Genomic DNA, 21,497 nt, shown 5'->3' with positions numbered 1-21,497 from the left:
TGTGCCCCAAACACCCTGAAAAAGTCGCCCTTGCAGGCACACAATTTGCACTCCTCCTGCCAGAAAGACCTCTCCCCTATCCTTCACGTACTGCATTTCTACTCACTGCTTCAAAAATCAACCAAATCTCTCCTCCCTGAAAGCTTCCACCATAATCCTCAGAATTAGGTATTCCTTCCTCTATACCTGCTTTCAGCTTTATAGAGAATAGCATTAGTTCCTGTTTTGCTCTGTACTTTGTTGTTAAATTTTAATCTCTCTTTAGAGTTCTCTCTCCATGTCCTGCCTATTCATATACTGCCAGCCCTTAATACAGTATATCGTATATAGGGAATTATTAAATATTTGTTAATCGAAGAGATATGTAGCCAATGCCCTCTTCAATCCAAATGACTCAACAAGGCTGTATGTTAGGTTAGAATCTGTACAAACAATAGTGTCAGATGCTAAGATTAAAGTTTCCAAGGAAGCAGATGTGTACCATTACTAGTTCATCTCTACAGAACTGCAAATCTAGCACATACGCTACCTTGTCTCTGTAAAGAGCAAAGAAGTGGTCATGTGCTTAAGTAGAATTTTAACATCACATATTTGAAGTGTCCTACTTTAAAAATGATTTTTGCCATTACCCAGAAATGTTGACAAACACAACATATAGTTCCTGAAGTAAAACTGACACATTACAATAAAGTATCACAAATGGAAGGCAACTTCGTGAATTAAAACATTTAAACATACTGTCTTTAAAAGTGTTTATCTTTTTTAAAAAGCATTTTTGATAAGAATTTAATTAACAAAGTTACTGCTGTACACCGGAAACTAACACAACTAAATCAACTATACTCCAATATAAAATAAAAATTAAATTAAAAAAAGAATTTAATTAACAAAGTTAAAAGGCTGTAAAAATAGTTAGGGAAGTGATTACCTTATATTCTGATTCACTTTTAAAGCATTTTTTTTCACACCAGGAAATAAGAAAAGTGTAGGCAGAGCTTTCCTGTAACTTATTTTCATTAAATCAATATAAGACATATAAAACTACCTTAAAAAGAATTAAACAAAACAATTCATTTCTGCTCAATTCTCAAGAAACCATAAGATACAGAAGAAAATATATTATACTGTACAATATTTGTAAGGTGCTTTAGACTTTGACCACAATAAGTAACTTAATCGAAATGGAGATAGAAAAGCACTAACAAAAGTGAAACGTATGTCAGAGGGAACTATTTACAAACTTAGCTGGGTAGTTTATGATCAGGTCCTTTTAATACCATATTCATATTTGTTTCAGTTAACTTATCATATAGATCATGCCAGTACTAACCAAAAATCAATGATACACGTACAAAATACTTAAATAAATTTAACACTGCAAATGCTATACTCTTGAGTACAATATTTGAATTCTAATAATAATCCATTACTTGCCACTTTTCCAAACTACTAAAATGTATTCTTATTTCTCCATTCCTCTAAATCAGAATATAATATGGTATCTTGGTTCCATATTTTATTAAACAAGCTGCATTTTGTCAAGTTTGCGAATGTTTCCCAAGGTCTTAGACTTTAAAAAATCTGATTCTAGAAATTGAAAAGCAAAGAATACTTTTTTCCCTGTGTTACAGCTTGAGTGAAATGAAAACTGAGCTAACTAAAATGAATTGGGGGGAGGGATTAAGTGCTTGTTTATACACAATCACAAATGTAAAACAATATTTTTTACTTTTTAAACACAGTCTCTATTTCAAACAGCCAGCCATGCCTCTGTAAAGACTTATACCAGAAAACCATATTTTTTTCCATCTTTATCATTACATTCTGATATTTCCCCTTAAGAAAAATATTATTATATATAATTAAACAATGAGATACTTTTTTCACTCATCACAGTGATTAAAAATTAAAATCCAATAACATCGAGTTGTTCTGTTAGTGAGACTACAGAGTGGTAAATTCTCTGAACCAGCACTTCTTAGGACACACCACGGCTATTTATTGTAGCACTTGTAAATAAGAGGGGAAAACTGCAAAGAATCTAAGTGTCTAGCAAGAAAGAAAATGGTTGAACAGCTATGCAATATCTGGACTACGGAAAACCATGCACAATCAAAAGCAGTAAAGTGGATCTTAACCTTTCAACATGGCCACCTAAGGCCTGTCGTTACATGAAAAAACAAAGCTGCAGAACATTTTGCAGAGTATTCGTAGGTCAAGACGCACATACAAAACGACGTACTTCTACAAACCTAAAGCTGTAAATAACAGTAAAAATACAAATGTATACACACCAAAATGAAAACAATGCTTAGTTTCCAGATGGAGACCAGGTAGTGTCCAGCGGAACATGGACTCCAGCTGTACTGTTTTGATCTGTTGTGGCAGATCACTTATTAGTTGATTAAAATGAACACAGTGTAAAAGATATTACTCAAAAAAATTCTATGAGGCTTTAATAAAGAATATGGAGGAACTGGGACTTCCCTGATGGTCCAGTGGTTAAGACTCCAAGCTTGCACTCTGGGGGGCACGGGTTCGATCCCTGGTTGAGGAACTAAGATCCTGCATGCCGCGTAGCGCGGCTAAAAAAAAAAAAAAAAAGGAATGTGGAGGAATTAAAAAATAAAATTTCCCCAACAACAATCCAAAAGATCAGATTTTTCTTAGTGATAAAAGAAAGATGATTAAATATTACAATTTTAAAATAATTTTTCAACCATGCTCCAAAATAAATTCCAGATAAATTACAGTTAATTAGGAAAAAAGAAAGTAGAGCATAACACTTCTCTGATTTCACAATAAGAATTTAATTAATAATGTTTTTTAAATATATATATTAGAATAGGAATACTTATTTTGTTTCTAAGTGATGGCATTATAAATGGTTTTTCTTTTCTCCTTTACACATTTCACATTTTTCAAATTTTCTGAAGGACAGCTACCACTTTTATAATCAGAAAAAAAGTTATCTTTAAAGTAACTTTCATCCAAAAATATCATAAATTATATGAAAACTCTAATTGGTGCTACAAGTGTGTATGTGGTAACAAGTTTAACGGTCTTTCTTACACGGTTGGACTTGTTCAGGCTGGGAAAAGTAGTACACAAAACTTCAGGATGGAGGTCAAAAAGGGGAATACACACAAATAACTAAATTTAGCTTTCTAATTTTTCAAAATGATTGGTCGAACCCTAACAGTTATGCAAACAAGCAGATCTTGTCTCCCCAGTATATCCCGTTTCACATCATCCTCCCTAATTATTGAAGAAAGGGTTCTTTCAGCTCTAGTTTCATCTTCCTTAAAAAGTCCTTTATTACCATTGCTATTAGTTTCAGGGCTTTTTTGTAAGCAATATTCTAGGTACCTGGGCTCATTAACCCCTTGACTATCCTAATCTCAACTCCTCTGAGAGGTTTTATGTTGACGAGATGACCTAGAATTTATATTTGGAGAAAAAACTTTTTAAAAGAAGTAGACAATATATTCACAGTTCAAATTCGTGATTCAATTATTCACTGAATAGACAGTTATTGAGCATCTATATTACAACAGGGCCAAGTACTAGGCCCTAAACACACAAGAATAAAATCACAGTGTTCACAACCTACCGAAGGAGAAAGAAAGGTAAACTGTGTTGTAGAGAAACACAAAGTGCTCAAAGAATTGCCAGGGGTAGGGACCGGGTGGGGAAGGGACAGTGAAGGACAAGGACCAGGACAAAGGAGACCCATTTTGAACAGAGCATTAAAAGATGAGCAGAATGAAATCTTAAAGCAGTGATGTGCTGCACATTCCAGGAAAATAAAACAAAACTCCAACGCGCTCTACATGTCAGAATTCAAACTACTCGTAAGTATCACTAATTACTGTTCCCAGGACTGCACGAGTTAACTCCGTTAAAAAGCCACTTTCCACAGGTCTATAAGGGTAACACTACGCATTTCTGACACAAGCCATATTCCCTCAAACAAACGTATAGCTAAACATCAAAAGTGTTAACCAATAACAAAATAACATTAACAAATAACAACCGAATAAAGCTCAAGCCTTGAACAGCCTAACTGGAAAAGGAGAGGACCCTTTTTCAGGTCACACGCACCTCCTGACCTGTATTTGGCAAAGCTGCTCCCAGACTGTCCGCAGATAAGCCACACAGCTCTCAAGGCAGGAGACTGAGCTCGGGCAGAGCCAGGCGTCCACTGGGGGCTGCTATCCCCACACTGCCCGCAGATGAGCCAAGGTAGGCCTGGAACCTGAGAAGGTATATTTCCAATCTGGACAGCTGCCAACGTGTCTCATTCAAAGTATCCAGGGACAAACGCCAGCCCAGCCCCCAACGCCAGCCCAGCCCCCGACGCCAGGAGCCAAGGCAGCACCTTCTGTTCCCACTCCCAACCCAGAGCTGACCTGCAGGCATTCTTCCGTGCCTGCTAATAGCCAGACAGGAATTTGCTCAGTCCAGTAACTGTGAAGCCTCTAGCCTGACCACTGGCAACCCAGCAACCACAAACTCCAAGTCCTAGAAGGATCATATTTACTGGAAAGAGCACACTGGTCTCTTGGGACAGAACTAAGGATTGCAAAAACAGCACCTTTTTTACAATGCATAAGTGATCATATCAAAGCATAATCTTGCACACTTTACAGCTAAATCATCCCCCAAGGTTTTAAGCGCCACCTCACAAAAGTCAGGGAAGGGGTGATATTAAAAGCTAAGGGGAGGGAATTCCCTGGTGGCGCAGTGGTTGAGAATCTGCCTGCCAATGCAGGGGACACGGGTTCGAGCCATGGTCTGGGAAGATCCCACGTGCCGCGGAGCAACTGGGCCCATGGGCCACAACTACTGAGCCTGCGCGTCTGGAGCCTGTGCTCCACAACAAGAGAGGCCGCGATAGTGAGAGGCCTGCGCACCGCGATGAAGAGTGGCCCCCGCTTGCCGCAACTAGAGAAAGCCCTCGCACAGAAACGAAGACCCAACACAGCCAAAAATAAATAAATAAATTTATTAAAATATAAATAAATAAATAAGCTAATGGATTTGAAAATGGGAAGGGCACTGGTAATATCGGAGCAGTTTCAGTATACAGTAGTTGAAGCAGAAATGATACTGCAGTGAATAAAAGAGTGAACAGAGGAAAAACAGAAACAGCTGGTAGAAATTTTTATAGTAAGGGAAAGAGAAATAAGGCAAAAGAACAAGGAGATGACAGGGTGTAAACAGGAGGTGTTTGTTTCTGGCTTTGTTGGTTAGGCTAGAAAAGACCTCTGAGAGGTTAATTCAAACTTATTTTAGATACCAAGCCCCCTAATTACAAGTTTTAGGAAGTACTCTCTCCTACAAACTGAAATGCTTATAGATGATGAATTAAATGATATCTGGAATTTGATTCAAAATAATGCAGGGGGAGGGAGAATAATTAGATTTTTTTTTAAAAAGTAAAATAAGATTAGCCACGAGTTGTTAACTGCTGAATCAGGGTGATGGTACATAGTGGCTCACATGCTCTTCTTTTCTGAATACGCTTAAAACTTTCCACAATAAAATGATTTTTAAAAGAAATACTCTCCAAGGAGGCGGAGTCAAGATGGCGGTGTGGGAAGACGCGGAGTTAGCATCTCCCCACAACTAGGGCGCCTGCCAGCCGCTGGTAGGGGACTCCGATGCCCAAGGAGACGGGAGGAACCCCACAGTGAACCGGCGGCTTGCAGGAACTTGGTTCACGAGCCCGGGGTCGGGCCTGAAGCTCCTGCGGTGGGAGCTCTGAGTCTGAACCACTGGACTAACAGAGAACCTCAGACTCCAGGGAATATTCATCAGAGTGAGGTCTCACGCAGTTCCTCATCTCGGCACCAAGACCCAGCTCTACCCAATAGCCTAGAAACTCCAGTGTAGCATCGACATATATACACTACCAAAAGTAAAACAGATAGCTGGTGGGAAGCAGCCACATAGCACAGGGAGATCGGCTAGGTGCTTTGTGTCCACCTAGAGGGGTCGGATAGGGAGGGTGGGAGGGAGGCTCAAGAGGGAGGGGATATGGGGACATGTGTATGCATATGGCTGATTCGCTTTGTCGTGCAACAGAAACTACCACAGTATTATGAAGCAATTATCCTCCAATAAAGATCTATTAAAAAATAAAAGATAAAATACTCTCCAAAAGATGCTCAATTACTTTTCAATTTTCTATATAATCATATCCTGCTCTCTCAAATGTCAAACTGATGATAATGATTTTTACCATGGTAAATACTGAGTTTTTTCTTACGAATGATTATACACTAATTGCTGAATTATCTCAATTTCTCACTTAATCTTCCGTCTGATCACAGCAAGCAATTTCATAGTCAACTAGATGAAAAAAAGAGGTGAACAAAATAGATGCAATCTGATCCCAGAGTTCTGGGTCACAAAGTTCAAAAATCTATCCCCTAAGAATTCTATTTGACAGTATCCACACTATAGCTTAAAAAGAAATGCTTACTTTCTAGCCATAGCTTTATATAAAATATCTCTGAAATTACCTCTAAATTTTTAAACTGCACAATACTGATAGAAAAAATGAATTCTGAATTAAGAGGTATTCCTGAATTAAGAGGAATTATCTTTTCAGTCCTGCCACTTATTTGGCTGTATGACCTTAGCAAGTCTCTTAACCTCTCAAAACCTCAGCTTCCTCAACTTCTTGATAAGGAATTGGAATTAAATTAACTGGGGGGTAATGTCTAATTCTAACTGTCCAGGCTCTAGGTCTGGTCTACAGAAAACCTGAACACACAACTCCAGTGGACGATGATCTAGACCAGCGGTTCTCCAAGTGTGGCCAATGAACCCCTGGAGATCCCTGAGACCCTTGCAGAGAGTCAACAAGGTCAAAACTATTTTTAAAGTAATACTAAGACATTTGCCCTAATAATGCAGAACCAATGACGGGTAAAACTTCTACCACTTTAGCTAAAATCAAGGCAGGGGCACCAAATTGTAGCAGTGGTCACTGCTGTCACAGTAAAAAGGATGCTGCCTCACGTAAGAATACCTCTGATGTGGCAACTAGAGTTGATCATACTTAGTGAAGTCAGACAGAGAAAGACAAATACCATATGATATCACTTATATGTGGAATCTAAAATATGACGCAAATGAACTTATCGATGAAACAGAATCACGTACATAGAGAACAGACCGGTGGTTGCCAAGGGGAAGGGGGTGGGGGAGGGATGGACGGGGAGCGTGGGATGAGCAGATGCAAACGATTATATGTGGGATGGATAAACAAGGTCCTACCGTAGAGCACAGGGAACTCTATTCAATATCCTTGATAAACCGTAACGGAAAAGAGTATTAAAAAAAGACTGTGTGTGTATATATATATATATATATATATATATATATATATATATGTGTGTGTGTGTGTGTGTGTGTGTAACTGAATCACTTTGCTGTACAGCAGTAATTAACACAACATTGTAAGTCAACTACACTTCAATAAGAAAAACAATACCTCTGATGAAGCAGTAAAATGTATTGGTTTCATTACATTTTGATCCTCAAATACACATCTTTTTAATACTCTATATGACAAAATGGGGATTGTGCATAAACCACTTCCACTGTAAAACAAGGTACGATGTTGCCCCAAGGAAAATATTTCTGGAAGTGTTTGAGCGGTAACCTTCAGGAACTGACTCTTTCATGAAACACTATTTTCACTGCAAAGAATGACTAACAAACCTTGGTTATTCAAGCTTGAGTTTTTGGCAAACGAGGTTTTGTTTGTTTTTTGAGTGAAGCCTGTCACATCAAGGAAAGCAACTGACAGTACTTGTTGATGATGATAAGATTCAAGTGAAAGCAGAATCTGGGAAAACCCGCATCTGCCACCTTGAACATAAAACAGCTTATACTGTTTAAGCTTAAATACTTAAAAGACTTTTCTGATGAGATCAAAATATATTACATATATTTCGAAGATCTGCATAACTCAGTGGAACGGTATGTTCCAAATGACCATTACACCACATTATAAAATCACATGTGGGTAAAAGTTCCATTCAAAGTGCAAAACTGAACAATGGATTTTAACGTAACAGGGTACAGAAAATTCACGGATATGGCTTAAAATTCCACTTTGGAACTTTAAGAAACTACCATTTGGTTAGTGGTGGTGAAGGATCGAAGAATATACACACAATTAACTGAAAAGGTCAAGTTAATATTTCCTTTCCCAATGAGATATTTATGTGAGGGAAGATTTTCTTCATACACAGTTCAACCAAAAAGAAATAACGCAACAAACTGAATTCATGAGCAGATATGACAGCCCAGCTATCTTCTATTAAGTCAGACATGAAGGAGTTTTACAAAAGTGTAAAATAGTGGCACTCTTTTCACTAATTGTTGTTTTGGAAAATAACTATTTTCCATAAAATATGTCATGTCTGTTAAAATGCCTATATTATTATTTTTAAATAGACTAAATGTTTTTAAAGTTTCTAATACAGTAAATATCAATAGGTATAACCAAGTAGATAAGCAAAATCTTTACAGAGTCCTCAATAATTAAGAGTGTAAAGAAGTCCGAAGACCTGAGATCTGCTGATCTACGTAAGACCTCACCAAATCATCTACTGGCAATGCATACTCTCCAGTCATTCACGATCTAGGATGAGTAGTGGAGAATGAAAGAAGATACACATATATTACATAACCGGTGAAGAATACTACAATACAGGTGTACTTCCAAACTGTAAACTGGGGAAAGCTACTTTGAAAGATTTAATTCAAGTAGGTCCTGAGAGATGGGTAAGCCTGACTAAAGGAAAGTATTCCAGACAAAGGCCTGTTTGAACAAGAGTAAGGAGGTGGGAGAACAGGGACATGTCTGCGGAACAGGTCAATGGGGCCAGAGCTCAGGACAATGGCAGAAGTGTGATGAGTACTGAGGTGGAAATGTGGGCCAAGAGATCAGGCCTCAAAGGGTTTCAAATCCCACGATGAAAGTCTGGACTCTCCAATGTATTAATAAAGGGCTAACAGGGATTCTTATTGAGCAAGGGATTATTACAATCAGATTTCTACTTTGAAACAGAACTCTAACGGCAATGCACAGGACAGCCTGTACACTGAGGGAAAGGGCCAAACATAGGGAGCTATGAATGAGAGAAAAAGGAGCGAGGCCTGCACTCGGTCAGAGGGGGAGGAAAGTGACGGCCAACCCTCCAGAAGCGGAACAGGGTTTGGCAACTGACAGAATATGACAAGTGAAGCGGGAAAAGGTGAGTAAAAGTTCTGAGCATGAACAATTAGGGTAATGAGGGTATCATAAGGGAAACAGGAGGAGAAGCAGTTTCTGCAAGGAGGGCTCTGAAGGAAATATGTGAAATTTTAAGATGTCTATGGAGCATCAATTTGGAAATGCTGGTCAAGATTATACAGAAAGAAATATGGGGGGAACTGGGCTTCCTTGATGGCGTAGTGGTTAAGAATCCGCCTGCCAATGCAGGGGACACGGGGTCAAGCCCTGGTCCGGGAAGATCCCACATGCCGCGGAGCAACTAAGCCCGTGTGCCACAACTACTGAGCCTGTGCTCTAGAGCCCACGAGCCACAACTACTGAGCCCATGCACCACAACTACTGAAGCCCGCGTGCCTAGAGCCCATGCTCTGCAACAAGAGAAGCCACCTCAATGAGAAGCCCGCGCACAGCAACGAAGAGTAGCCCCCGCTCACCGCAACTAGAGAAAGCCCGCACGCAGCCACGAAGACCCAACGCAGCCGAAAATAAATTAATTTTAAAAAAAAAGAAATCTGGGGGGAATCCTGCATAAGAGTCAGAACCATGGAGCTGATATAATTATCAAAAATAAGAACAGACCAAGTAGAGCAAAGTGCCACGCACAGGATTTTATGAGACATGCACAGTAAAGACATGGGCCGACAAAATCACGCAGTAAAAACCAAATAGGAAAAATTGGAGACCTGGGAAGTGCATGACCACAGGCGCTCAGAAGAAATAATTCAAGGAAGATTAGTTGCTCAGTAGCCGAAGAGGTTGGAAAAGAATAATGATCTAAACGAGGCCACTGGATCTATTAATTAGGAGGTTACAGAGTAGTCTCTGTTGAGTGTTCAGGGACAGAACACAGATTACAATGGAACTGGGTTCACAGCCTCATTAGCAAGGTATTAGGTACAGGAAATAAATATTTCACCCAGGGTTACATGAAAATTATGTTTTCCAAACAACAGCTTGTCTGCCTTTCAACCATAACAATTTTTTTAAAAAACTCTCACTCTAAACTTTATCTGTAATTTTCAGAGAATGTATTTCAGACGCACGTAAAACACCAATTTTAGCATTTAAACAGAACATTAACATTTACCTAATAAATTTTATGACACAAAAAGAATTTACTGTTGTGCTATATATTGAACCTCAATCTACTGCTTAAAAGAACATTATTCTTAGTCGAGATAAGCCTACTATAGTACATTTTAGTACAAATTCAACAAATAGCATTTGTTTAAAAAAAAGAAAACCATTATCCAATCCCTCTTCATTAACAGTATCAAGCACAATATGAAGTCACACTTAATTTAGGCATATTTATATGAAATGTGTGTTTAGCCAAACCCATGTTTATGCAAAGGTAATATGTGAAAGATCCATACTTGTTAGTATAATCCAGAAAACAATCATTGTTTTACAAAAAGATTCTTCCCTTTACAAAAGAAGTCACTATCCAGATCCTTTAAACAAGAAGCTTTCCAAGGATAATAAAAATATATATAATTTAGTTATTTATTTAATTTACACAAAACTTTACAGCAATACATTTGTTTAAAGCAAATTAATGATGTAAGTAAAAGGGGTAGTTGTTCAGGGGTTGAAAACGCATCCAGAATGGTTTAGACTCTACGTGTCCACAAAGTCCCCCTCTCATCAGTCCCAGGAGAGGCTGGAGCCCTCTGAACAGCAAGAACCAGCGGGTGGGGACACCCAAGCGTGTTGCAGAGGACCTATTCGCCCTGAACTTGAAATCAAGCAACTTCTGTCCGAATGTCAGGGTGTTACCAACCCTTATTTAGACAGAGAAGGAAGAACAGCTTAATCTTGAAGGGTTCTTTGACTCTTTAAAAGAACACACAGAAAAAGGTAACCTAAAATTCTGAATCGGGCAAAGGCTTTGGATCCAGACCACCTGAACTTCCTCAGCCCTGCCCCTCACTGCTTGTGTCACCTTAGCAAGTTACTTAGACCTCAGTTCTCTCAGCTGCAAAATGGGGTAAGAAGAGCCACCTCACGGGTCAACATTAGAATTACGTGAGACAAGGACTGTGAAGTACCCAAAGTGGTGGCATACCACTGGCCCTCAGGAACTATTAGAACTGCACTGTTCTAGAGTCATTTGGGGCCACTCCTTCAAAACATCGTCATAATATATGGCCACCTTCCGCTGTTCAAGCTTGCTGATGTACTCAAGTGTCCGTATGTCCCGAAAGTGATCTAGGTCAATGTTGCTGCCAAACAGTAGAATCGTAGAGAATAGGACCAAAGTGCATGAGATTCTGGACCAGTTCCAGAAGCACACTTTTAATAAATAATAGACCACCTTCTGACACACTAGCATTCTTGTATGCAGCCGTCAGACTATCTCCATTTTTGCTAATAATTCATTAAAATCACCAAATTAAACTAGTTTATAAATTCCTAATTTATGCTGCATTCCCCCTCAAAAAAGCAAACTTATCAGTAGAATCTATCTCTAGAAAATACAAAATTCTGACTGAAATTTTTTTCTCTGGCTTCTAAAACATCTGAAGTGAATCTGGTCGCATGTTCAAATTCATTCAGTTCTCCTCCTCCCCTCCCCTCAAGCACAACAGATACATAAACCGTCTTGCTGTTCTCATCTTCAACTCAATAATGATAGACCAGAAAAAGCAGAGAAACTAATTCATTCCTCTTCAAAACACATACACATGTATACTTTGTTCTTCTGCAAAATACCAAAAGGATAACAGACAGCAAATCTTGCCCACAAACCAAAACACAGCTGTTTCATCTAATTTTAGAAAAAAAATAACAAGGAACCAGAGAAAAGTTCCCTCTGGAATAACTCAATCCTCAAATCAGGGAAATTCAAAGAGTATAACAAGGAAAAACCGACAGCCTCAATTCTTTCCTGCGGGGTACTAATTCTATCAGCATCAAATCAAAATAAACAATATGTTTTTAGAAGATTCCACAGAAGTCTGAACTCTCCCCTTTTACAGAAAGAAAAAGGCCCACTTACAGAAAAATAAAATCTAAATGTATGATTTCCAAGCGCAGGTGCTATTTTGCTTACTCCAAACCTGTTTCTGTTTTCCACCATACTCTTTTAAAGACAAGCTGAGAAACTTAATTGTTCCAAAACAAAACAAAACAAAACAAAAAAAAACCCCACTATAACATTTACGTGTAGCCTTTATTTGTATGTTCAAGTCTCATAGCCAGGTGCTGGTTATTGATTAATTTGCTCTCCTTTTCTGGAAACTGTGAACAAGACCCAGTCTAGCTGCTGCTTAATCCGAGTAAAATCTTGGACTCTTTTTCCCCAGAACCCTCAAGAGAAGACATATAAACTATTCTAATTGTTTTGGGGGGAGTAATGCTCACACACTAGGGACCTTCATACCATCTCTTTAAGGAGAGAAATGTTTTTCTTTAGTAATCCTCAGGAATCTATCCAAAATGAAGAGCACGGATTTAGACTTTTAGCCAGAAATCAGATTAACTAGGTAAAACTGGCATTAGCGGAAGACAGCTGAACAACAGCAAACTGCGACAGATTTATACAGAAATTTAATGTGTCTTTAAAAGGACTTGGGGAGGAAGAACAATTATGTCCTGAGAGTCTAACTTCTACCATCTGTGTCCTGGTGTCCTGCACTCAAGAGTCCAGGTGAACAAGAAGTATAATTTCCAGAAGGCAAGGGACTTTTCTTGCCAAAATATTTTAAACTTAATTATTAAAAGATTTTTTTAATGAAAAACATTTATTCTATCAAACCAAGACTACCTGATGAAGAAAATTTCAGAAAACCTCATTAAGGCATAACAACATATTAATAAAAGTGCTTTATGTTAACCGACCTAGATTATGTTTTTCATCGGGTTACATGGATCATCAGATTTCCTGAAATAACTGTTTGATTAAATGAGAAAATGAGTAAACTATCTTCTAAACGCATGTATAAGACAGGTAGTCTCAAGCACTTTGCAGATATATCACAATGCTACAAGCGATTTAAAATGCACCAAGGCAACGCTACAAATTCCCAAAGGTTCCAACTGACGCCCGAGTGCTCCACTGCACCTCCAGCCCGGTTCTGCTCTGCCCCCGCCCTGCGGGGAAGAGCCGGCACAGAGCCAGGCTAACCTAGGCTCCCCAGCTGCCTTCCAGCAAAGTCACCAGCCAAGACCCAAAAGACAGAGGGAGCCGAGAGGTCAGGGAACTTCCCCCCTCCCCGCCGGGCCGCCTCAAAGCCTCAGCCCCAACCCAGCCTCCTCCTCAAGGCCAGCTCTCTGCTTCCGCGACCTCCGGAGAGTTAAGGGCTTCTCACCATTGCTATTCCCCGGGTGCTTCACCACCCCGTGCTTGCTCCCTGCCCCTGCAGTCTCTTCATCTGCACCATCCGGGATGAAATCTCTTTCCTGCTGGGACCTTGCCTGCTGCGGCTAACAAGACCAAGTCTAGTTATTCAAAACAGTACATTATCTAAAGAAATCCAATTAAAAAGTTTAAAAAGGGGGACTTCCCTGGTGGCACAGTGCATAAGACTCTGCACTCCCAATGCAGGGGGCCCGGGTTCTATCCCTGGTCGGGGAACTAGATCCCACATGCATGCCACAACCAAGAGTTCGCATGCCACAACTAAGGAGCCTGCGTGCCACAACTAAGGAGCCCGCCTGCCACAACTAAGACCCAGTGCAACCAAATAGTTCAAAAAGGTCTTAAGATCTAAACGAGCATTATTTATATATTACTGCTATCTGTATAGTCGTTTAAAAATTAAATATAAGTAGCTCACATCCAAATGAAACTGGTTAACAAGCTGAAATACTCACTACAATTAAATTTAGGTGTGAAATTTAACACTGCATTGTCATCTCAAGATAAATGCTATGAGCTCCAAATAAGCTTAAAAGAAGAAAGAAAATCAACGAAGAGATTCTGGTAACCGATATTTCACTCCCTTTTACCATATGCTGCCTGGTTAATCCGAGCAATTTTTTGTTGTTATTGCCGACACCCTCCCAAAGCAGACGATGAAGAAAAGGTTTCAACCAGTGGTTCTCCAATGTTGGTACACAAATAAATCAACTGAGAAGCTTGTTAAAATGCTACTGCCCATGCCCCACCCACACCTCTCTGGCGTGTTTTTACTAGTTCCCCAGGTAATTCTTGGTACACACCTGAATTTCAGAACTACTTAAAACTGGTCAACTTCAAGATTTCACCCAAATCTCCAATACAGAGCTTTTTTCCTTTTGGATGAACATTCCACATTAAACATGGAAACGAAAAAACAACCAACACAGTCACAATAATAACGCACACTAGCTACGTGCCAGTGTGATATGTGCTTTCCACGTATTAGTGTCTAATCCAGTCCTCACAAGAACCACACCAGGTAAGTAATATTGTAGCCCCCATTTTACTAACTGAAGCCCAGAGAAACTAAGTAATCTGACCCAGGTAATAAGTGGCAAAACCAGGATCCCCTCACCTCTGCTGTCCTCTTACCCTGGAGGCAGACAAGCAAGCACTTATGCACAGATGCAACTCTGGAACCTGGGGGCTGGCATACAGAGGCTAAGCCTGAGGGGCCAGCAGTTAGGCAAGCAATAACGCCCCGTCCCCCTGACTCCCACCGCTCACCCAACAAGCTCTCGTGACTCTCCGCACCCATCCCTCACTCACCAAGCCCTTCCACCTACGTGGTGTGCCATGACACACTGGTGGCACGTCGCAAGTCTACCTGCACTCTTTCCACATGAGTATCTACAACCACATGCTAAGGACGACAAAGGATCCAATCCCAGCTCCACCAAGTACTGGCTGGGAGCTTGAGCGAGTTTAACATCCCTGTGCCTCTCTCTCCTAAGACACGAGAGTCTTAATGCCAAGTGCACTGAAGTGACATAGTGATTTTTTTTTTTTTAATGTCTTCTATTTATTTATTTTTGGCTGCGTTGGGTCTTCGTTGCTGCACACGGGCTACTCTTCGTTGCGGTGCGCGGGCTTCTCATTGCAGTGGCTTCTCTGGTTGCGGGCTCTAGGTGCGCCGGCTTCAGTAGTTGTGGTACGCGGGCTCAGTAGTTGTGGCTTGCGGGCTCTAGAGCGCAGGCTCAGTAGTTGTGGCGCAGGGGCTTAGTTGCTCCGTGGCATGTGGGATCTTCCCTGACCAGGGCTCGAACCCGTGTCCCCTGCATTGGCAGGCGGATTCTAAACCACTGTGCCACAAGGGAAGTCCGACATAGTGATTAACTGAGCTAATGTACATAAAGTACTTGCTTGACATAGTACCTGACACACAGCAAGAGCTCAATAAACAACAGCGGCTACTAAAATTATACTTTGCCAACCCACTCTCTTACGAAAGCCAACATATCAGTCCTGGGTCCCATTTATTTTCTCTCAGCCTTATTTCCTGAAAGTGTGATAAAAGATGGAACATATTCTTATTTATCAGGAAGCAATTGGTAACAGTGCTGTAACTCAGTGGACTAAAGGCCAAGAGTAGAATATTTTAGAGCAAATGAGGCTTTTAGTGGCCTTCAAATTGTACCACTTTGACAACTATTTCTCAACTTTAGGGTCAGCCCTGTTAATCACATACTAAAATGATGAGTCTATAATTAACTTAATTCAAAACAACAATAAAATGTCACTCAGTAGAAGGACTTGGTTTTATCACCTGATCGTCGGCACTCAGAACAGTGCCTGGCCCATGACAGACACTCAAATATTTGTGAAATGAATGAAGGCATAAAGGTACCAACAGAGACACACCTTAGCTCATTAGCGAGTCTTTACAAAAGCAAGAATAATCAGATCAGTATCAATGTGCAAAATAATAAAACTTATTTTCAAAATTCCTCCAGAATATTTTTCTCCTTTTTTAAAACTAATTGTTGGGCTTCCCTGGTGGCGCAGTGGTTGAGAATCTGCCTGCCAATGCAGGGGACACGGGTTCGGGCCCTGGTCTGGGAAGATCCCACATGCCGCGGAGCAACTAGGCCCGTGAGCCACAACTACTGAGCCTGCGCGTCTGGAGCCTGTGCTCCGCAACAAGAGAGGCCGCGATAATGGGAGGCCCGCACGCCACGATGAAGAGTGGCCCCCGCTTGCCGCAACTAGTGAAAGCCCTTGCACAGAAACAAAGACCCAACACAGCTATAAAATAAATAAATAAATAAAAATTAAAAAAAAAAACTTGCACGTGGATGTTTTAAAAAAAACTAATTGTTGGCTTTCCCTTAAAAACACTGCTACTAGAAAAGTTAATTACCAACCTCGACTCCATTAATCTATTAAAAATGTTAAAGTAGTTCCATAATACTACATCATGCTCATCTTCTACCTTACATTAAAAAAAAAGAAGAAAAAAAAAGTGTAACTACGTATTTAATAATTATCACTTCAGTTATCCTGACTATTCAGAATTTCCTGAACCATCTGAATTAAATCCATAAAATGAAATAAGTCACTGCTGAGAGGTTAACCCTTACTAAATCTAGGAGTTAGAGACCTGGGGGAGGGAGGGATCTATGGGAACACACAGATAGCAGTTCCATTCTCAGTGATGTTTCTAAGCAGCCTCACATGTGACCTTGAACAAAGTACTTATTTTTTTGTCTCCATTTTCTCATGTGCAGAATAAGAACAGATTTACCACAACTACTTCATCAAGTTGTTCTAGGACCAAAGGTACATAAAATGATTTCCAAAAGAGTAAAGTGTCATACATGTAGGGTGTTAACGTCTGACGTAAACAGCTTCAGGTTTTAAATGGAAGTTTCTGTGTATCTTTCTTTTCACATCTGTCCCACTCTTCCTATTTCCTAGATCCAAAGATCTGCCAGAACAGGGAAGAACCAGTTCCCATCAACAGCTATATTTTAAACACAATGAACCATCAATAAATATTTGTTGAAAAAGATGCTCATCCACATATAATAGAAATTTTTTAATTCTGTGATATGTAATACCTTACCTTGTAAAGGTTAAGCAGCAGGTTACCTTCAAATAAAATAACAAGTGACATAAGGTACATAAAAGATGCCTGTGGTTTTGCCAGGAGCACCGCCTTGCTTTGTGCACATTGCTCAGCGGGCATGTGAACATCACCTAAGGAATGTGTTTCAGTATTTTGGTTTCACTGGAAGAGACATGCTTTATAAATAGAAAAGGACTTCCCCTCTCCTCAACACTTGCAAGGTTTCTAAAGATGCCAGATCTGTTCTTCTGGTTTTACTTCCCATACTTCAGTACTCACAGGGAGAACTTTTGCTGGACTTGTGGTCATTTCTCAAACCACTATGTCATTCTTACACTACTCAATGAGAAAAAAAAGCGTATTTTTGAAAACCATAAGTAGGACGATATATTTATATTTTAAGATTATTAACAGTCCACTAAATCTGTCAAATAAAAGCATAACTGTTTTAAATGTAGAACATCCTGGTTCCTCAGAATTAAGCTTATTTAACTTTAGTTAGTTCTTGATTATCTATACACACACACACACACACACACGAAAGCAGATGTGTTACAGATCACCCATTAATAATTTACATTAAGCCCTTGGATGATGGTTTTGTATTTACAGTCGAATATGAGTATCCTTCAGATGCAAAATTCCTAATAGTTCAAAACAAAGACACACCCATAACAGAAGTCACCCAACTCAGCCTTCCTACCATTTTTCTGTTCATTTACCCAACTACATTCTACTGTTGAAATGACTCCTCATTTGTTACAAAAGATGGACTTTGTGTGCTCACTTTGTTCTTTATGTCTATTACAGCTCAAGGGACATTCCCGAAATAAACACAGGACATAAAAAAAAAAAAAACTGTCCTGATCGAACAGCTCACAATTTAATCATAATCTGAAAACCATTTTCCCCTTAGTATTACACAGTTAATTACATAATATTTGAAAGGCAGCTACTGCATTTATAGGCAATAACCTATCTCATTTTTAAGTTCTACCCTAACCAGTAACATTATATTATTCACTTTAGCTACAATGAAAACCAGTGTTACATTACAGCCTAATTCTAGTTCCTACAGCCCATCAAAATTAAAAGTACACAATATGTATAATATTCTGGAATTTACCCCAGAAATGATAAAGCAACATCATATCACTGTTCAAGGCTGTCTACTTAAGAATGAAGAAACAGACACAGAGTTCTAAATTAGTTCCGAGCCCCATTCCTGGCCTTTCTTAATGTCACTCCTCTGTACCTTGTTCAAACCTCCAGTTACATTCTTTAACACAATACCAGTTCTGCAGGTTTACCAGAACAGTCTACCAACTGCACTGAGATCAAGGCAACCTGCTCTGGTGGAAAGGACCGAGGTTTTATGGTCAGAAGACTTGGGTGTGAATCCAGACTCTCCCTGGAGCTACATGACCTCATGACCTTGAGCAAATATTCAATTCTCTGAGCCTAAATTTCCTCATGTGTAAAAAGGACAAGACCACCAACGTTGAAAATTATTTTGTAGATCAAGTTCCTCAGTTAGTGTTCAGATTATGAACACTGCCAGATTATGGCAGATGCCTAATAAATGGGTGATGATCTTATCCTACTAAAGGACCAGTCACATTACTACCAAATATCTCATTGTAAGGATCAAAATTAAACTGTATGAGATTTATTACACTTGTCATACTTTTTTCAATCTTTTACTTAAAACATTTTAATATATAGAAATAAAAATTTCACAAAGGTGAAACATCTTTATAAAACTGACATTTTACATAACAGACCTGGAGGTTCAATTATCAGCAGACTGAAAATCAGTTTTTTTTTTAAATGTCTGGGGTGCTTATATTTATTCAAACCTCACATAGTCAAATTTTTTTAAAATTTTAGTTGTATTTTTAGAACCCTGAGACAGCCCGTTGTCTAAACAATGGGCTGCATAATACACCACAGTCTCCAGGCAAAGTCACAACAGGATGAAAAAAAAGCCTTCAGCTTCTCTCAGATTTCCTGGCCACTGTTATTTTAAAACTTGATCACACAAACATAAACAGAGAAAAAAATCCGTTTCAGATGAGTTCCATGGGTTACGATTTATGATATTTTTAAGACCTTGCATGAATTTACATTAAATATTGCAATAGCTTATTACATTTTTCTTGTCCATGTTTCCAGGCACTAATGAAGAATATATATATATTATATATACTTTTAAATATTACATACATAGTTTTTAATCATAATCTTTTCTTAAAGTTGCTTATCACTTCCATTACTCCCTTTTAAAATCAGTTTTTGAAAACTAAAATGTAACTTAAAAAGCCAACAATTAAATAGCATGTCACACAGAACATACAAATGCAACAGGCAAACCTGAATAACACTAAAATAACTTCTGTTTACCACTATGCAAGTAATTCTGCACAACTGAAAATACTCTAAATGAGATGGATATTTAAAAGTCAATGAGTTATTTTAAAAGGATGCTTTGTTTCAAGCTCTGGCTATAGACCAATTTGTGGTGTTTCTAAAATTAATAGTAAAAGACACCAAGGTAGTTTTTTCACTAAACAATTTCCAATGCAAACCACAACCCAAGACATCTAAGTTTAGTTAATTTGTACAGAAATGTCCCTTTGCTGCCAACCTTTGTACCATGACCACTACCAGCCCAAGTTCAAGATTCACATTTTATGGTGTGAACAGTGCTCAGCTAAATCTTAAGAATATTAATCTTTTAAACTCTCAAACCCTGACGACATTTAGCTATATTGCATCTACACCGCCAGAGCATAACAAGGAAAACTTTTATCTACCATGTACAGCAGCCTATTAAATTGGGGCAGTGTTCCTAGCTCCTTAGATCTGTAGATTAGGATTTAAGCATTCCTCCACTACAAACTTCACCCCAGATAAAATGTAACACGTTTTCTAAACCTGTATGGAAATATTTCTGACACGGATGTTCTAGTAATAACCCTATCAAACTATTTTCTTATCCCAGAGTTTGAGCATTTTAATCGTTTTAAAGAGTTTTAGAAATTAAGAAATGTAAAAATCTCTTGTTCAGTAGCTGATACATATACTAACGTACCCAAAGTACTAGACCAACTAAAGACTAAAAACACAGCTTTATACAGTCCCAACCTGGGCTCCTACAAGATTAAATTAATAGGGACGGCAGCTGATCCTCACATCCCAGAACAAAAAGCACTATTCCTGCGCTGAATTTTAAGCCTGTTTACGAAAGAGAAAACTATCACGGGGCGTCCAGGTCAGAATTGGACACCTGAGGGCTCAGCTTCTACCTGGGAGCCAGAGAAGATACACGAAGGTATCCTGGTGATAACAGACCCTTGAAACGAGACTCTCATTGTCCTGTGGAAATGAGACCCACCCCTGCGCTACCGGGAGCCGCCGCCGCCCGGGCCCACTCATCACCTGCTTCACCCCCGGCGTCCCCGGGAGATGAGCCGAGCCGGCTCGTCTGCCCCGGGCGGCGGGAGGAGGCCCCGAAGCAAGGCCAGGCTGGGGGAGCGAGGCTCCGGGAAGCGGGGCCCCGGCGCCGAAGCCCCACCGCGGGCGTCCCGGGGCACTCACCTGTGCGGACGCGAGGGCAGGTGTGCGGCGGCGGGGCTACCTGTCGCCGGTGAGGCGGGGGGGGAGGGAGGGGGGGTGCGGAGGGCGAGGAGAGAGGGCGACGACGCAGACCGGCACCGGGACGGGGCGGCGGCGGTGACCGGTCCCCGGCTCGCTTCCTGCTCGGACGGATCCCGGGTCCGTCTCCGCCCGCCGGCCGGCACCCCGCCGAGTCCCCAGCCCCGCCGCGCGCACGTCACGGCTACGGAGCGCCCGAGGGGGCGGGGGCGCCGCGGGCCGGCGGGCGGGGCGCGGGCGCGGGCGCGGGCGCGCCGGGAGGGGGCGCTCGGCGCGGGGCCGCCCCGCCCGTCCTCGCGCCGACCCGCGGCGCCGAGCCTCCCGGACCGGGAGGGCGCGCGGCGGCGTGGGGAGGGGCCGCCCCGGGCCTGGCCCACAGCCCTCGTTCCTGCCGCCCCCGCGAAACGGCCTCCTTCGCGGGTGTTACTGCTCCCGGCGCCTGCAGCGCACCCCCGTGGAGTGCGTGCGGGCAGCGCGGGAGTCCGTTCCGGGAGGGGGAATGTCGTTCGGGCAGGGGGCGAGGATCCCGAGAGGTGGGGAGGGCGGGCGGAACGAGGCGGCGTCGT

At 40.8% G+C, this 21,497-nt stretch overlaps 1 protein-coding gene across 7 annotated transcripts in view; it reads right to left on the bottom strand.

Moving 5' to 3' along the window:
* MYO6 (myosin VI) overlaps window positions 1–21,111 on the bottom strand; it is a 136,060-nt gene extending 114,949 nt beyond the window's left edge. For all 7 annotated transcript variants that reach the window (XM_061207677.1, XM_061207680.1, XM_061207679.1 and 4 more), the window contains exon 1: window positions 20,875–21,111. The gene's annotated coding sequence lies outside the window, so the exon portion shown is untranslated. The remainder of the gene's footprint in view (window positions 1–20,874) is intronic.
* Between the last annotated feature and the right edge of the window lie 386 nt (window positions 21,112–21,497).

This window comes from Eubalaena glacialis, chromosome 12, assembly GCF_028564815.1.
Source record: "Eubalaena glacialis isolate mEubGla1 chromosome 12, mEubGla1.1.hap2.+ XY, whole genome shotgun sequence".
NCBI classification, from domain to species: domain Eukaryota; kingdom Metazoa; phylum Chordata; class Mammalia; order Artiodactyla; family Balaenidae; genus Eubalaena; species Eubalaena glacialis.
This window is presented reverse-complemented; position numbering and strand designations above follow the sequence as displayed.